Raw genomic sequence first — 17,528 nt, forward strand, 5'->3', positions numbered from 1 at the left:
ACAGCTCTGACTGGACCCCTAGCCCAAGAACCTCCACATGCCCCGGGTGTGGCCCTAAAAAGACAAAAAGAAAAAAAATTTCAGTGGTTGCCTTTTCACTCTGTTGATAGGTCCTTTAAATTTTGATGGAGTCTAATTCATCTATTGTTTCTTTCGTTACCTGGGCGTTTGGTGTCATATTCAAGAAATCATTGCCAAATCCAGCGTCATGAAGCTTCTTCCTTATGTTTTCTTCTATGTATGGTACCCTTGCTACTTATCACAGGAATGGGTTGCTATGGTGATAGCATGGTGGAGGACAATTAAGGAGCTTGCAAAGTGGAGGAGCTTATACACTCTCCAAGGTTGGACCTGGCACATTCCTTCTCATAATATCTGGGGCACCCTAAGGGCAGGGAGTGTCCCAAGTTCTTCATGCCAAACTGGTCTCTGCTTTCATTGCCATTCTTGGGGGACATGGGGTGCCCAAGACTACTGTGGGGGAGGCTACTGGGGATGATCACAAACTGCCAAGCAGCTGTAATTCCCCTTCCAACACTGAGCAAATAATTCTCAAACATTTCAAAAATATATGGTGCGGAATTCCCATTGTAGCTCAGCGGGTTAAGGACCCAGTGTAGTCTCCATGAGGATGAGGATTTGATCCCTGGCCTCACTCAGTGGGTTAAGGATCCAGCATTGCTGAAAGCTGCAGTGTAGTTCGCAGATAAAGCTTGGATCTGGCATGGCTGTGTATGTGGTGTAGGTTGGAGTCTGCCCCACCCATTCAACCCTTAGCCTGAGAACTTCCATATGCCTCATGTGCAGCTGTATAAAGAAGAAAAAAATGTATGATGCTGAAATATCAGCCTGGGTAGCTGGGTTTGAATCCTGGCTTCTCCTCTAATGTGCTATGTGAGCTTGAGTCTCAGATTTCTCATCTGTAAATAGGGGCTAATAACTTATAGGGTTACTGAGATGGTTAGAAGAAGTCAGTAAGGTACCTCATCTACCACCTGGCACGTTGTAAGTGATCAGTAGTGTTGGCTTTTATGGTTATTACTGGGCTTCTCGCCCAGCCTGCCTTCAGCTCCAGGACAAAAGCACAGCTAGGCGAGCCCATCCTTTCTGGTTCCTTCTTCATTCTATGACTGTTCCGCCCAACTCTCTGCCTGGGTCTCTCCAAAGTGCTGAGTCATGTTGCCAGGATCTGCCCTTTGGCCATGTTCCTGGGATGAACCAAACTCTGGGGGTGGACAGGTGAGGGCCACAGGGCTCTGGAGCTAGACATCCTGAATTCCAGCCCTGGCGCCTCCACTGAGCAAATGACTGTGTCTCTGAGCCTTGCTTTCCTCCCCTGTAAAGTAGGAATGACTGTATTTATTTCTTAAAGCTGACACAAGGTTAAACAAGATAGCATAGATGAGGCAGCAGGTAAATGATTTCTTAAGTTCTTTGCAAGGCTTTATTCTGGGGAGTGTAGCCTGGACTAGTGGCTGGAGGTGAACAGGAGTCAGACACGAGGCAGATGATGACTCCACTGTGTTACAAGCACTGGTCCAGTTGCTCTGAGAGTGTGGAGAAGGCTCCTGAACTTGGCTGGAGGCTGGGTGGGGAAGGGGCTTAGGGAAGGCCTCCCAGAAGAAGTCTCTAGGAGCCTTGAAGGTGCACAGAACATGACTGGGGAGGGAGTGCAGGTTGAGGATTCAGCATGAACAAATGCAGGGAGGCAGGAAGGAGCTTGAAGTATCGGTGAGTTCAAGCCAATGCATCAAATTGGGTGGATGCGGGTTAAGTTCCCAGAGAGCCTTGCAAGTCACCACTGAATGACCCCTCTCAGGGGGAAATAAGGAGCCAGTGAAGGGCTTATGAAGGGAGTGATGGGAGCAGATTTTCATTTCAGAAAGGTTTTTCTGGCTTCCCTGTGGAGTCTGGATAGAAGGGGATGGGAATGATCACAGGGAGACTCACGGATGCCTTTCTACTAATCCAAGCAAGAGGCCCCAACTAGAGCAATGGCCATGGGAGGAAGATGGAGTCCAGAGATACTTAGAAAGCAAGCCAGCAAGCAACACAGCCAGGATCTGAACCCTGGTCAGGCCACCTACCACTCCTGAAAGCCCCAAACAGCCTGGGCCTGGTAACCTTGGTATCTTGGGCTTTGGCTGGTGTAGCAAAGCACCCTATTTGAGCAGAATGTTGAGCGCCACTCCCCCACATTCCTGCTTCTCTGAGGACAGAGACACTGCTGGCCCAACTGCGCCCTCTGATGGCTGAAGGTGAGGTGACCACAGCTCCCCAAGCACCCTGCAGCCCAGGCCTGCGGCAGCCCCGTCTTTTCCGGTGGGAGGTCGGCTCACCAAATTCCAGTGCTGTCTGCACAGATGGGCCTGGGTTCACATCTTACCTCCACCTCTTGGGTTGTGTGAGATGCTCAGTCACTTCCTGCCCTGAGCCTCACTCTCATCTGTAAACTGGGGATGATGCTTCAGCTCAGGCCTGGTGCACAGTAGGTTTGGCGTGGAGCTGGCACCATTATGTTCCACCAAGAGGCACAGATGTCCAAGCAGCTTTGTTCAGACTCTGGGGACCCCATCCCAGGAACCTAGCTCCTCACTCTGTCCCACTGTGCGCCCCCTACCTCAGGCTGGCCCTCCCTGGCAGAGACCCACTTGCCCACATTGACCCTCTCCTTCCCTGAGAGGCAGGGCAGGGGCACTGCTGGGAGCTAACTGGAGCTCTGGCTCCACCTCTGCCATTGGACACGGAATGTTTGGATAAGGCTCTCCTCCTTGCCAAGGCTTTTTTACTGGGTCTGTAAAGTGTAGCTATAATTTCCATGTGCTTCAGGGCTGCATGTAAAGGCACTGTGCAAATTGTGGAGTGCCATGCCATGGAGCTCTGGTGAAGCTGTGACTGTCCCACCAGAGCCCAGGCTGTGGCATGCCCTCCAGCCTGGGCTCTTGGAAGGTGAGCCAGACTTGGGTAGGAATTTGGGGAACAGGAGAGCCTTCCCAAATGCATTCAGAACATCCCTACAGGGAGTTCCCTGGAGGCTCAGTGAGTTAAGGGTCTGGAGTTGTCACTGCTGTGATTTGGGTTGCAGCTGTGGTGTGGGTTCAATCCTTGGTGTGGGAACTTCTGTGTGCCTCAGACATGCCCCCCCCCCAAAAAAATCAACCCCTACAGTTCCCTCACTTGCAATCCCCCTGCCCCTGCCTTGGAAGATTGTGGAGCTTTCCAGCCAGGAGATGTGCTGGGAACCGCTGGCAACTGCCTCCATTCCTCTGGACAGAAGAGGCCTAGTTATTTCCAACCACCTCATTTTGAGTATGAGTTTTGATCTGTGGCCTCCTGCCAAGATTTTGCCACTCCTTCCTGACAAACAGCAGAGCTGTTTTGTAACCTGCATTATAAAATGGTTTTATTAATAACTATCAAATGTGTGGCCACAGATGTTCACAAAGAAATCATAAACATCAGAGACCCACTACCAGCGTCACCCAAGAGCCCTTTGAGCTTTCCTTGGGCTTCAACCATCCCACAGCCGCCCCCACCCCATTCCTCAGTCTGGAAGGCTCATGTGCCTCTGGTCACCCCACACATCTCTCAGCTCTCCTCCAGGGGTCCCTTCCTTGGGCAAAGCACATCTGATCCCTCATCAGGCTTCCTGGCTGGAGGTCCCCCTAGAATTTGGCTTCTGCCTCTCCAAGCACACATGGTAGGGACATGCCTACTTGACAATAGATCAGAGGATCATCCAAGTCACTTCTGCCTCCCTCAATACAGGTAAGTTTCCTTTGAGCAGAGTCAGATCAGCCCAGCCTTCCTGGAGTCCCCAGGGCCTGCAGTGCCTGGCTCTCAGCAGACACTCAGTAAATGTTGATGAATGAATGTGTACAAAAAACCTAGCTTTGGGTGAGCCAGCCCCTCTCTGGATGGGGGCTGCTGAAGACATGTTCCCTTTCTAGCCCCCAAAGTGGACCTACCCCCTTGCCATGTAGTAGATTCTGTTCTCACCTCTCTAGGTATTTCCAAAGCTGCCCTCTCTGCTCAACATGAGTGCTTTCTGCCAGCTCTGGGATGTAGAGGCTCCAGTGCTCACACCTGACCCTTTTACAGCCATATTTGTATAAGTTCTCTGTGATCAGAGCCTCAGGGAACCCTTGTACATGGGGCAGAGATATCTTGGCACCTGCGGGGAAACCACTTGAGGCAGTGCTGATGGGGGAAAGGTGGCTAGGGTGGTTAGAAAGGCAAAGTCCACGAACCCTTTATTTTTAGGTGGGGGGCATGAAGGTGGAAGTAAGGCATTGTGATTCCCCATCATGACAACAGTTGGGCCCAGAAAAACCTAGTACAGATTTTCTCCCAGCCCCAGGTGGCCATGTCCTCCATAGCACTGGCTTTTGGCATTTAGTTTCATTTAGTTAGCTTGCTTACTTATTTATTTATATTTTTGGCCATGCCTGAGAATTAGGGAAATTCCCAGTCCAGGAGTTGAACCCATGCCACATCAGTGAAAATGTCAGAACCTTAACCCTCTGAGCCACCAGGGAACTCCAAGATAGTCTGCTTTTTATGAGAGCAGAGCCCTGCGTGGGCTCTGTGCTCCACCATGAAAGATGGAGCTGCCACAGATGGAAGGCTGGGGCCCCAAGGATTTTACCTGGTACACTTGAAGACCCCACTTTCCCAAGTCTCATCATGTTTTTGCCTAAGACAGGTCCTGGGAAATCAAGAAATCTCCTATTAACTTGGGCAAAACACAAGAATAAAAATTAAAGCACAGAATTTGAGAGTGGGAAAGGGACTAGAGCTGGGCTTCTTTCTGACAAGAAGCACCTGGACAGTGGTGGCTGAGGTTTCTAGTCCCTGGAAGGGGCCTGGGTTCCAGGATGCTAATGCTTTGCAGCAAGGACTCATTTTATAGGGTCATCTGACCACTCATTCCCAAGGACGTCACCTGGTGGACAGCAGTCCACCCTGTGGGACAGCAGTACAGGGGTGGGGATCCAGAGCTGAGGGCTGAGCCACCCTGGGGTCAGGTCTTCAGAGGTACTGGGGCCCACTGGCCTGGCCAGCCAGAGGGTAGGGGGCAGGATGGGGAGGGGGCAGCACAGCACAGTCTGGGCTTCTAGGTCACAGTTAATGGCTTCATTGCCACCTGGTGTCAACCACAGAGCCACAGCCAGATCGGCAGCTTCCTGGGCTCCTTCCTGGGCGTGGACTGCCCTGCTGGGTGCAGTCCTTCCAGCAGAGCAGGTGATGGTCCTGACAGTGGGCTTTGGGCCCCAGGAGAGCCAGCCTTTGAGAAACAGAAGCCTTTACTGGCCAACCGCTGAGTTGCATTTGGAGCGGGGGGGGGTGGGGGGTGGGGGGGGATGGGCAGCCAAGCTTCAGATGTCCCCTTGGTGAGACAAAGGTAAAGGAAGAGCCTGATGGTTCTCCAAGAAGCAAGTCAGACTCCAGGATGAGTGCCCTGGGATGCAGCTCCACTCTGAATCCCAGCATATTTGTTCCACCTCCCTGCAGCTCTGCTTCTGTCCTGGCCCCTCCTCAGAGCTGGGAAGAACCCAGGCTGAATGTTGGCTAGATCACAGCAGGTGGCAGGGGTGGGGGTGACCCTGGGAGTGCCCTGGAGACTCAGTTGCACCCTCTCAGCTGTGCGTAAGGCTGAGCATGGCTCTTCCTCCTGATGACTTTACTTGCTGGGTCTCACTCTCTGTTTCTGATTTTCCCTTCAAAGGTGGTAGAACAACCCTGGAAGGCTGGTGGTTGGAACCAAGACCCTCAGCATTGCCTGTCCCTCCACCCAATGGCTTCCAGCTGACCCTGCCCAGCCCTGCTGAGCCCCTACATGCAGAGAATGGGGCTTCCCTGCCCTTCAGGCCTGAAGCTGTGCTCCCTGCAGGTCCGGGGGGCTCACGTGCACACCCCCAAATCAGGATGCCAGGGTGAGTCCAGGGATGGGCCAAAAGTGTAGCTTCTGCAGGTAGGACCCTTTCTCAGTAGACTTGGGTTCATCTTCAGGGTTTTCATCCTCATTCTCTGTGAACGGGGATGAGGTGCCCATCTGAATCCTCAGGGTGGCCTATGCACTGGGGGTCCCTTCCTCCTTGGCCACCGAGCCAGGTGGGCCCAGAGGGAGCTGAGATGGTGATGCAAGGTGGGTGGCTCTCTGCGGTCACCTCTAGCAGCACCCTGCCTGGGAGAGCAGGGGACAGGGAGGGGCTGCTAAGGGATTGGAGAGCACAGGCACGGGGCAGCCAAGGTCTTCATTGCAGTGGAGACTGTCTTGTTGCCCCAAGACCCTGAATCCTCCCCTCAGAGGCCTTGTCAGAGAGCAGCACCTCCACAGTGTAGGTGACCTTCTTGGTGTGCATCAGGCTGTAGGTGTTGTCGAAGCGCAGGACATCTGCAAGGACCAGGAGGTAAGCACACAAAGCCCGGCACATCTGCATGCCCAGTGCCCCTGGGAATGGGCAGCCCGAAACTGTGGGTGGACTAGAGTCTCAACCCCCGCCCAGCCCCCAGTCCTTGCTAACATCTATCTCCTTGGATGATGCTTTTGCTGATTAAAGGAATAACAATAAGCAGCAGCACGCATCAGTCCCTTCTATGGGCATTTACATCAGCACTCACAGCTCCCCGAATCCTTGACTTTCTGACAATTACAGATGGGGTGGGGGAGTGGGATTCCCTCATCCTGAAGTTCCAATCCAGAGGGGGGCCCAGCTTTCCCCAGAGGGGAGGACTGAGCTCCACCAACCACTTTCTCGTGCCTCTTTTTTTTTTTTTTTTTTTTTTTTGGTCTTTTAAGGCTGCATCCGTGGCATACAGAAGTTTCCAGGCTAGGGGTCGAATAGGAGCTGTGACTGCCGGCCTACCCCACAGACACAGCAATGAAGAATCTGAGCCACGTCTATGACCTGCACCACAGCTCATGGAAACTTCGGATCCTTAACCTGCTGAGCGAGGCCAGGGATCAAACCCACATCTTCAAGGATACGTCTGGTTCATTACCACTGAGCCATGACTGGAATTCCTCTTATGCCTTTTGCAGAGGCATTTCATTCAACATCAAGGTCCAACATGAACTCTGGGACATGTTGAGTCCTCCAGGTTTTTCTGTCTCCATCCTTCTAATTCTCCCTTTTCCACAGAGGTGAATGAGGTATGTATGAACTAAGGCATTAGCAAAATGCACTCTCCTCCAGGGGACGTCAACCTTGGATTCCCCTTCTTCTAGCTCTGTTCCCCACAGAGGTGGGAGGTCAGCAGTGTTCCTGGGCAACACTGCTTCCGCTAAAACTGACCAAACCACATCTGGCCTGGGAAGCCTGGGAATGGAGGACAAACACCTAAAAGAGTTATCTCTTTGGGATTCCCGGAATGAGGTGGTCCAGGCACACAGGCAGGCTGGGGCCCTTGATGCTAAGCCCATGGCTGTTTTCCAGCTATCCCTTAGCCTGTCCAGTGCCAGGAGGGGGCTTCCCCAGGAGCTGAGCCCACGGCTGTGAACCCTGCTCTCCACAATGTGTCTCTGCCCTTGTACCCACCCCTGGGGGCCACTCATCAGATCCAACACCTGAGGCCAATACCCTTGGCCCCATGGGATCTAGGAGCTTGCTCAGACCCCACACCCCTCCCAAGAGCAGGAAGTAGGGGCAGAGAGGCCAAGAGAAGTCAGATCATTTCTCTGCTATGAGGAGGAACAACTCCAGTAAACCCTAAAGCTCTTACAGACGCCGGCCTGGAGACAGGTGAGGCTCCCATCCTCAGGCACCAGGTGGGCATTGTAGCGCTGGCTGACCAGCACCTCTGTCATCTCCCTGGCCCGCTGCTACTCCCCCATATTGGTCTTCAGGAAAATCCCAAAGCTGATGTCTGCTCCATCTGATGCGAACTGCCACCTGCAGGGACAGGGCCCCACAGATGACCACCTGCCTGAGCGCCAGGCCCCTCCCAGCTGCACCCAGGTGTGGTGTGGCCACTGGCCCTACCTTAGCACACAGCCAGGAAACAGGATCTCGTTATCCATGTGCAGGGAGGGGCCATGGCCCACAGTTTCTGTGTGCTCATACTGTGTCCTCACCTGGTTGCACAGGTAGTAGCTCTTGAGCACCTCACCCCCGTAGTTGATCTATGGGTGAGGGTAGGTGAGCAAGTGCTACACCATGGCCATCTCCCCTCCCCCCCAGCCTCTGGGCACAGTTGTACCTTGGTCAAGCACTTGGGGTTACCATTAGGGTCAGTCATAGGCCCCCCAAACTCCACGGGCAGCTGGTCGGGGCTGATGAACTTAGGCAGCTCTTGCTTCCAGTTGCCTGTGGGGACAGGACTAGGGCTCTGTGGAGGCTCAGGGAGACTTGACAGAGGCAGAGGAGCCAAGCCCAGGGAAGGGACCTGAGGTGTCCTTGGCTTGCTCTCCTGGACACCTACTCCTGAGAGCACCTACTCCTGTGGCCACCCAGACAATGATCTAGGGCCCAAAGTCTGGAATGAGTGTGCAAGGGCCCATGGGGGTCAGGCCAAGGTCAGCACCTGAGTAAAGAGGATGCAGGGAGAAATGTGGCCTTTAGCACTGACCTTTGCTTCCAGGCAGATGCGGAGACAGGCACAGCCTGGAAGTCAAGTCACTCACCTCCCAGAATCACCATCTTCCTTCGAGTCTCCTCACTCATGAACAGCTGGACCAAGTTGAAGGCCACGGGGAACAGCTTGGGGGCTCAAACACATGAAACTCCCTGGAGAAGCTGGACCAGAGAGGACTTGGATACACAGTCACAGCTGCGGGCATGGGTTGGACAGAAGTTGGATAGACCGAGGTTCTGCCATTTCCTGCTGTGAGACCTTCCGTTAGTCGCTTACCCTCTCTGAGTCTTCATGCCCTTAACCATAAAATGGGGGTCAAATTAAACACTCTCAATAGATGGTTGCCTCCTCCCCTGCCCTGTTGAAGGGAGCTAGCATTGTTGATTTCCCAGTGTTGCCTCTTCCTTTCTATACTCAAGGTTTGCCCAGGTTGCCTTGGTATCCTCTTGGGTGCCAGTGGATGGGACATCTCCTTTAGATTTCATGTCCCACCTGGATGGATCGCTCAAGCTTACTTGGTGCCTTCTGTGGGCCAGGCTCTGTGCTGCATTTTCCCCACAGACTGTCTCATTTGATCCCATAGCTATCTTAGAGGGAAGGTGCCCTTGCATCCCCATTTTACAGAATGGGAAAACTGAGGCTCAATGTGGTTAAAAATATTTTCTCAATAGACTTGATTGGAAGCCAGATCATCTGACCCTTGAGCACATGCAGTGAGGGTGGGTGAGTGGACACTAGACCATGGCCATGGCCACTGCAAGGACCATTCTTGCTCCAGGTATGGCCCATGGGCCCTCTGCTACCAGTCCACACCTAGACAGGTAAAAAAATAACAGGTAACGTTTAGAAACGTACATATTTGACACTGCTGCAACATACCAGAGCATAATTTTTTTTTTTTTGTCTTTTCCAAGGCCACACCTGTGGCATATGGAGATTCCCAGGCTAGGAGTCCAATTGGAGCTATAGCTGCCGGCCTACACCAGAGCCACAGCAACTCAGGATCCGAGCTGCATCTGCGACCTACACCACAGCTCATGGCAACACCAGATCCTTAACCCACTGAGTGAGGCCAGGGACCGAACCTGCAACCTCATGGCTCCTAGTTGGATTTGTTAACCACTGAGCCACGACGGGAACTCCCAGAGCATGATTTTGCATACTCCAAAAGTATCAGTCTGTGAAGGACTGAACTAAACACAAACAAAAACTGATTCTTCACAAAGGACAGTTTGAGAATCCCTGATTTTGGTGGATTAGCCACTATTCCCCACCCCTCCATTCTTCACCCTTCCCTCCCTAGGAGATCATCCCCATCATGGGCTCACCTCGAACAACAATTAAATTCTTCAGCGTCTAGGGATAATTTGCTTCCAGGATGGCAAAAAACTGTGGGGTCCAGATGAGTCCCATCAAGGCCATATTCCAACACCCCAATCCCTGGAATTCTGTGGCCTCTGATGCTGCTGAGAGGGGAGCACCCACCCCTGACCAGCCCAGCCCATCTTCTCCACCAGCATGTCCTTCATCCTTGGTGATGCTATTCCTCCTTTTTCTCCTTGGAGGGTAGATCCAGGTCAGCCTCACTGGCTGCTCTGGGCAGGGGGGCTGGGAGGGGACCCCCTCCTCCATGGACTGGAAGCTGGTGTGGCCTCCAGCCAGCTTCCTGCCTTACCTGCTGGTAGACCTCCACAGCTGGCTTCCACAGGTGTTTGAGGCTCAGCCCCTCCCTGTCGAACACCATCAGCATCGTCTCAACCTTCCTGCCCAGCTCCACAGGACAGAGCAGCATATGGGTTAGACAACAGCCCCAGCCAGAAGATCCTGTCCAGAGATACCCAGGCATCCTCCCTCCCACCTTGCCTCCCCCATCCCAGCTGCCCACAGCAGTTTCCACATAGACCCAGCCCATCTAGGGTCTGAGGAGGTGCCACCTCTGAGCCCTGGCAAGGTGGGCCTCATCACACTGTTTGCTCAGCACTGTTGCCTGGAATTCGCTAACTGATGAAAGACATTGTTTGTTGGTCACCAGATATCTTTAAGTACAATAGCATACTTTGTCCACCAGTGATATGGTCTCACAGTTGAGTCAAAGCCAGCAGATATCATTTAAAAAACATTTTTATTATAGTTGATTTACAATGATTTCCAGAGCTATGCTGCTAGAAGGGTGTGTAGCCTCAGGTGGGTTTTTAACCCCTCTGAACCTTACTTTCTTTGTCTGTAAAGTGGAGATAATTCCAGGCTCTGATAGCATTGCTGTGAGGATTCAATGAGCCCAGTGTGTGGCACATGGCCAGTGCCTGGTAAATCTTAGCAGATATCTTTTTTCTTTTTTTTCAGGGTGGCACCCTTGGCATGTGGAAGTTCCCAGGCTAGGGGTCGAATCAGAGCTACAGCTGCTGGCCACAGTCACAGCCACAGCCACAGGATCCGAGCCAAGTCTGCGTTGCGACCTGCACCACAGCTCATGGCAATGCCAGGTCCTTGACCCACTTAGCGAGGCCAGGGATTGAACCCATATCCTCATGGATCCTAGTCAGGTTCGTTAACCATTGAGCCACGAAGGGAACTTCTAGCAGATATTATTTAAAAAAAATTTATGATAGTTGATTTACAATGTTCTGTCAATTTCTGCTGTACAGCAAAGTGATCCAGTCATACATATAATACATTCTTTTTCCTCATGTCATCTTCTATCATGTTCTCTCACAATGGGAACATCTATGAAGTAGAAGACACATAGTTTTGACCTTATAAAGTCAGCCATCTTGCTTGAGAAAACCCCCATCAGGTTTTATAGTTATGCAATCAAGGAACATCTTTCCTGTAAGCAAAGCTGACCATCTGCTAAGCCAGGCACTAAATATGGTGCTAATTCTCTCATGTTTGCCACAAACCTCAGTGGAGAGCCTTTATTTGTACCAGTTGCTGGGGACACAGGCCCTGTCCTCGTCATGTAGAGTGAGCCATTAGCCAAAATATCCCACAGGGACATAACAGCATCCCTGCCCTGGGGTCTTCATCTGAGGCTCTTTTAGAAACTTAGACTCATAAAACCAACCAACTTGGCATTAAATTCACTCTGAAGGCTACTGGCCAGGAAACAGAGTCAGGGGCCAGGGGACGACCTGCAAAGTTGGCCCCACAGGACTCAATGTTTTTTGGTTTTTGGTTTTTGGTTTTTTTTTTTTTTTTTTTGGTATCAACTCCTTAGGGGCTCCTAGGGACCCACAAGGGATGGGCCCAGTTTCAAGGGTTGCTGCTTTCAGGGACACCCAAAGCAATGGCTCCTTCATCGGGTTTTCTAGTTACACAATCAAGGGACATCTTTTCCATAAGCAAAGCTGACTGTCCACTGTTCCCAGGGATCCAGGAGAACAAAGCTAGAGCACCCATTGCATCCAGGGTCAGCATCTCCCCCAAGGTCAGGGGGAAAGGGCTTTGGGGAGGGACTCTTGGCACACACCAGCAGAGAGTGCCACACACGTTAGATGCTCATGGGGGACTATAGGGGAAGCCACAACCCACCAGAGATGAGGGCTAGGGCAAAGTGGGGGCAGGGCATCTCCCTCAGGGGTCCTGGTGCCACATTTTGGACAGGCAAGGCACCCACCACATGCCCCCCCACCATACCTTCTGACTCTGCAGCTCACACCGTTGCAAAAGCAGCTTGCAGACCTTGCTGCGCTTCCGGATCAGCTCCTGCTTGGAGGCTGACAGCAGGAGGCCCTAGGGGTCAAGGGTCCCGATGATGTCGAACCATACCAGGCAGCCCTTGTAGTCATAGCCGCGCAGACCACCCGAGTCATACAGCTGGATCACCTGGACGAAGGGAGAGGTCCTGTCTCAAAGCAGCCCATCAGGCCATGTCCTTGCTCCATTGGGCAGCCAGATATGGTGGGTGCATTAAGGGGACATCAGAGGTCTGAGGGGTGCTGTGAGGGGTTCACCTCTGAGGGCTGCCACGTGGGGATGCTGTCCAGGTCCTGTTGCCTGCGGAACTCCATTTGCTGTGGAGACACAGCAGGGCTTGAAGACTGCCTGCCCTGAAGGCCCTGCCAGAGAATCTCTGGTTCCACAGACAGAGAACTGGGGGTGGGGATGGCAGAAGGAGGGCCATGGGGCACCCGGGTCTGATGCACAAAGTGCTCCAAGGAGGAAGGAAGAAGAAATGTGAAAATGGGGCAGGGCTAGGGTCCCCAGCCTCTGTGGCTCACCCCTGGGGTCAATCCCTGGAGTACAGTGTGTGGGAGGTGGGGAGCCCCTGAGCTTGGGGTCTCACCTTCCAGAGCATGTCCTCTGATTTTACAGGTCAAAGTTCTGGGCTGCAAGAAGAAGCTGAAGTACGAGGAGTCTTGAGGCAGGATGTAGAATCAAATGTACCCAGGCCTCATAAGGTAACTTTCACTCTTTCATATATTTTATTTTATTTTATTTTATTTTGTCTTTTGTCTTTTTTGTTGTTGTTGTTGTTGTTGTTGCTATTTCTTGGGCCACTCCCATGGCATATGGAGGTTCCCAGGCTAGGGGTCAAATCGGAGCTGTAGCCACCGGCCTACGCCAGAGCCACAGCAACCGGGATCCGAGCCGCGTCTGCAACCTACACCACAGCTCACAGCAACGCCGGATCTTAACCCACTGAGCAAGGGCAGGGACCGAACCCGCAACCTCATGGTTCCTAGTCGGATTCGTTAACCACTGCGCCACGACGGAACTCCCTATTTTATTTTATTTATTTATTTTTTGCTTTTTAGGGCCATACTTGTGGCATATGGAAGTTCCCAGGCTGGTGGTCTAAGTGGAGCTACAGTTGCTGGCCTACGCCACAGTGTTTCATATATTTTAAAGGAACTCAAACAATTCGTATAAGTAGGTCTAGTTACTTATGATGGAGCATGATAATGTGAGAAATAAAGAAAGTATATGTGTATGTGTGACTGGGTCACTTTGCTGTACAGTAGAAAATTGACAGAACACTGTAAACCAGCTATAATGGAAAAAATAAAAACCATAAAAAACCCTCAAAAAACAATTTGTATAAGTAGGAATTAGCTGGTTTTCAAACTTTGGAGGAATTCACCTACAAAGCCACTGGGGCCTGACTTTGGAGGGAAGAGGACATTTTTTTTACAATTTAAATGTGTTTAATATTTACTGATCTATTGAGGTTTTGTTCTCCTTGGAATGTATCAATTTCATTTTGATTTTCAAATTCATTAGTGCATAATTATACCTGATATTCTTTTATTGGCTTTTAAAAAATCTCTGTGGTATCTATAGGAGATTTTTCTACTGAGAACCAGAATGTGGTTTCTTTTCTATAGAAGTTGTTTAGAAATCTACTGTCCCATTCCTTCTTTAGCTCTGGTGGAAAATGGTATGCAAATGACATGTAGGAGTTTCCACTGTGGCTCAGAGGAAACAAATCTGACTAGCACCCATGAGGACGCAGGTTTGATCCCTGGCCTCGCTCAGTGGGTTAAGGATCCGGTGTTGTTGTGAGCTGTGGTGTAGGTCAAAGACACAGCTCGGATCTGACGTGGCTGTGGCTGTGGTGTAGGCCAGAAGCTGCAGCTCCAATTCAGCCCCTGGCCTAGGAACCTCCATATGCTTCGGGTGCGGCCCTAAAAAAGCAAAAAGCAAAAAACAAAAAACAAAAAACAAAAAACAAAGAAAGAAAGAAAAGAAAATGACAGGTTAAAATGGAATAGAAACTGCCACAGCCAGGAGCGCCTTAAAGAGACATGACAACTAAATGGAAAGTGGTGTACTGGATAGGATCCTGACAAGGCAAAACTAAGGAAATCTAAATAAAATATGGATTTTAGTTACTAATCACATAGCAACAATGGTTCATTAAAGGTCACAAAGGTACCATAAGAAAGTAAAATATTAATGTGCAGAAGATGGGAACTTTCTGTACCATCTTCACAACTTTTCCATAAACCTTTTTAGAACGGTTCTAAGGAATAAAGTTTGTGAAGTTTTTTTGTTTTTTGTTTTTTTTTGTTTTTTTTGCTTTTTAGGGTTGAGCCCTCTGCATTTGGAGGTTCCAGGCTAGGGGTTCGATTGGAGCTACAGCTGCCGGCCTATACCACAGCCACAGCCACAGCCACAGGATCCAAGCAGCATCTGCAACCTACACCACAGCTCATGGCAATGCCGGATCCCCGACTCACTGAGCGAGGCCAGGGATCGAACCCACATCCTCATGGATCCTCATTCAGTTCGTTAAACCGCTGTGCCACGGCGAGGACCTCCAAGTTTCTAAAAATACTTTTTAGAAAAACTAACCAAACAGAACACAACAGATGGGAGGGCTTCCTCTGTGCAGATGCTGTGCATGCCTGTGACCTCATGGCTGACTCACATCATTGTGAAGGTAGAGACCAGCATTACACCCATTATGCAGAAGAGGAAAGTGAGGCGACTTGCATGAGCACCGTGCCACAATCGCTGTTCGATTCCAAAGCTGGTGTTGTCAATGCACCACATGTGTGCTTTCCAGCCTGGCTTCTGAGTTCTCCTATGGCTCAAGTTCCAAACCCATTCCATGAGGTATGCTGAGTTGAAATGATTTTTTTCCCTAAGCCCTGGGATGGTTTCTGTTACTCTGGTTATTTTGCACTGCTGCAGCAATTCCTAGAAGAAATTCCTTCTCCACCTTTAATTACCCCTATTTCCTGAAATGTTTGCTGGGCACTTGGTGTCAGATCCCTAAGAGGATGACACAGCCCTGTCTCAAGGAACTGGAGACAGACCTAAAGACAAGCCCTGAAGACCATGTTTGGTGATATCTACTCAAGGCCCAGCCAGGACAGTCATCCTGAGAACTTCCTGGGTGTTAATTCGTACCTTACCTTGACCCTGTGCCCACCTGTGTCAGGCACTACATCCTATTATTTAACTCACAACAACCCTTGGGGAGGTGGCCTCATGCCCACTTTATGGATGAAGAAACTTAGGCTCAATGGGGTTTTTATGCCATGCTGATTGGGAGTGGAGTTCAGATTCCACCTGGCTCTGCAGTGCTCTCCCCTAGAATCTCCACCTGCTTACCTGAAACTCCTCCCCCCCCCCCACTCTCTGCCTCCACTGAGCCCAGCTGGCCTCACCTCAGAGCCAGCATAGGAGGAAGTGGGTCAGCATTAGGCAGGGTGGGCAGCAGGTCCTGAAGATTGTCCCAGAACTGGAGGGGGGGAATATAATGGTCAGAGGAGCTCCCATGCTGCTTGGCCCCAGCCCCATCCCAGACCCTTCCCCTGGGCAGGACTGTCAGCCAGACAGTCCTGCCCAGGGACCCTCCACAGTTAATAGCAGATGCTTGGACTATTTTGCCACCTGGGAATGGGGCTCCCCTCAGCCCACCATGGCAAGAAGAATTGGGTCTTTCTCAGTGTGTGTGGGGGGGAATTCTCTCCCCCTCAGGACCATCGTTCTGTAGGGCTGCCCCATCCCTGTTTTACAAAGATCCCTGGCAAATCTGATGCAGACCAACAAGAACATTTTTAAGGACATTGTGCCTGACACTACATCTTGAGTCTGAATTGGGAAGCGAGTGGCTTAACCTCTCTGAGCCTTGGTTTCCTCATCTGTAAAGTGAGGATAATGATAAATGTGTGCCAATCAAAAGAGTTTGTGCAGGTAAAGCCCCTAGCTTCAGGCCTGGCTTGTAGCAGGTGCCAGATAAACATAAGCACTCATTCTTCCCTGGAGGAACTTCAGGTCCTCCTCAAAGTGGGAGACTCAAAAGAAATGCTTCTCCTTCAAATCTGAAACTGCCCTCTCAAAGGCTTAAGGTGCTAGCTAGAGTTGTGACACTCCTCCTCCCCACCTCCCCACACCAACCCTGAAGTCACAGTTTCTGGTCCCTGGCCATCTGCAAACAAAATTAATGCTATGGCACCTAAGACCTTTCCCATGTTCATAACGTTACCAGGTGAGGACTTTCTTGAAATCACCAACACCCCTTCCAGTTTGGGCTTGGGCCCCTGGGAGTCAGAAAAGCCAGGAAGAGAAACCAAACAAATGTTGCAATCTGGGCAGGAGATATGGGAGTCTGCCCAAGCCTGCCCCAAAGCAGATGGCAGTCTCAACTTCCTCCCCAACCGGTGATCAAGAGCCAGGGCTCAGTGGTGGGGAGTCAGTCAGCAGAGGTGGAAAGCTGGATTTAGTCCCACTGTTGCCCAGAGACCAGCTCTTATCCAGTGTAGGCTACACAGCTGCCTCGCGACTCCACTCTGGGGCCACACTGGACAGGCGCTGTCCAGGGTCCCCTTCCATCTGTACCATGGGGTTGGTTGGGGGTGGGGGAAGGCTGCTGCTCAGCCCCTCCCAGAACCTCCCGGTCCTTGCATCTCCTCACCTGGGCCAGTGCCTCCTGCTGCTGGGGGCTCAGGTCCCCGACTTCGCCGCTCATCATACCCTGGGCGAAGGGGGCACGGGGTGCAAGCATCCAGGACGAGTCCGCCGGCCCGCCTGGCCTCCCCACTCCTGGTTCTGCCTTGCGGGTCAGGTATGTGTCCAACCTCCCCACCAGAGAGCGCCAGTCCTGCCCCGCCCCGTCCCCGCCCGCTTCTCTCCTCCCCTGGGGGCTTTTCCTACAGTCACCAAGATATCCTGCCCGGGGCAGGAAGGTGACCTGTTCCAAGAAATATCCCAGAGCACAGACTTCAGTGGCGGGCCGGGACGGGAGGGGGCAGCAGCTGTCCCTACTCCCACGCCGTCTCCTCAAACCACAGGCTAGGAGGAGCAGGCAAGGAGGAAGGCAAAAAGGATTATGCCCTATTAGCAGATAGGAGAGCCCTTGTGTGCATTACGTTCCAATCTTCAAGATGGTCTGGAGGATTAGATAAGATTGCCCATGTGTTTCTCCCACACTGCACACCCAGTAAGTGTTTCATAATTATTACTATTGAGGCTGTCATCAGAGCATCAAGCTGCAGGGA

General features: G+C 51.6%; 1 pseudogene; it reads right to left on the reverse strand.

Moving 5' to 3' along the window:
• Positions 1,426-17,143, reverse strand: LOC100739639 (annotated as a pseudogene).

This window comes from Sus scrofa, chromosome 14, assembly GCF_000003025.6.
Source record: "Sus scrofa isolate TJ Tabasco breed Duroc chromosome 14, Sscrofa11.1, whole genome shotgun sequence".
NCBI classification, from domain to species: domain Eukaryota; kingdom Metazoa; phylum Chordata; class Mammalia; order Artiodactyla; family Suidae; genus Sus; species Sus scrofa.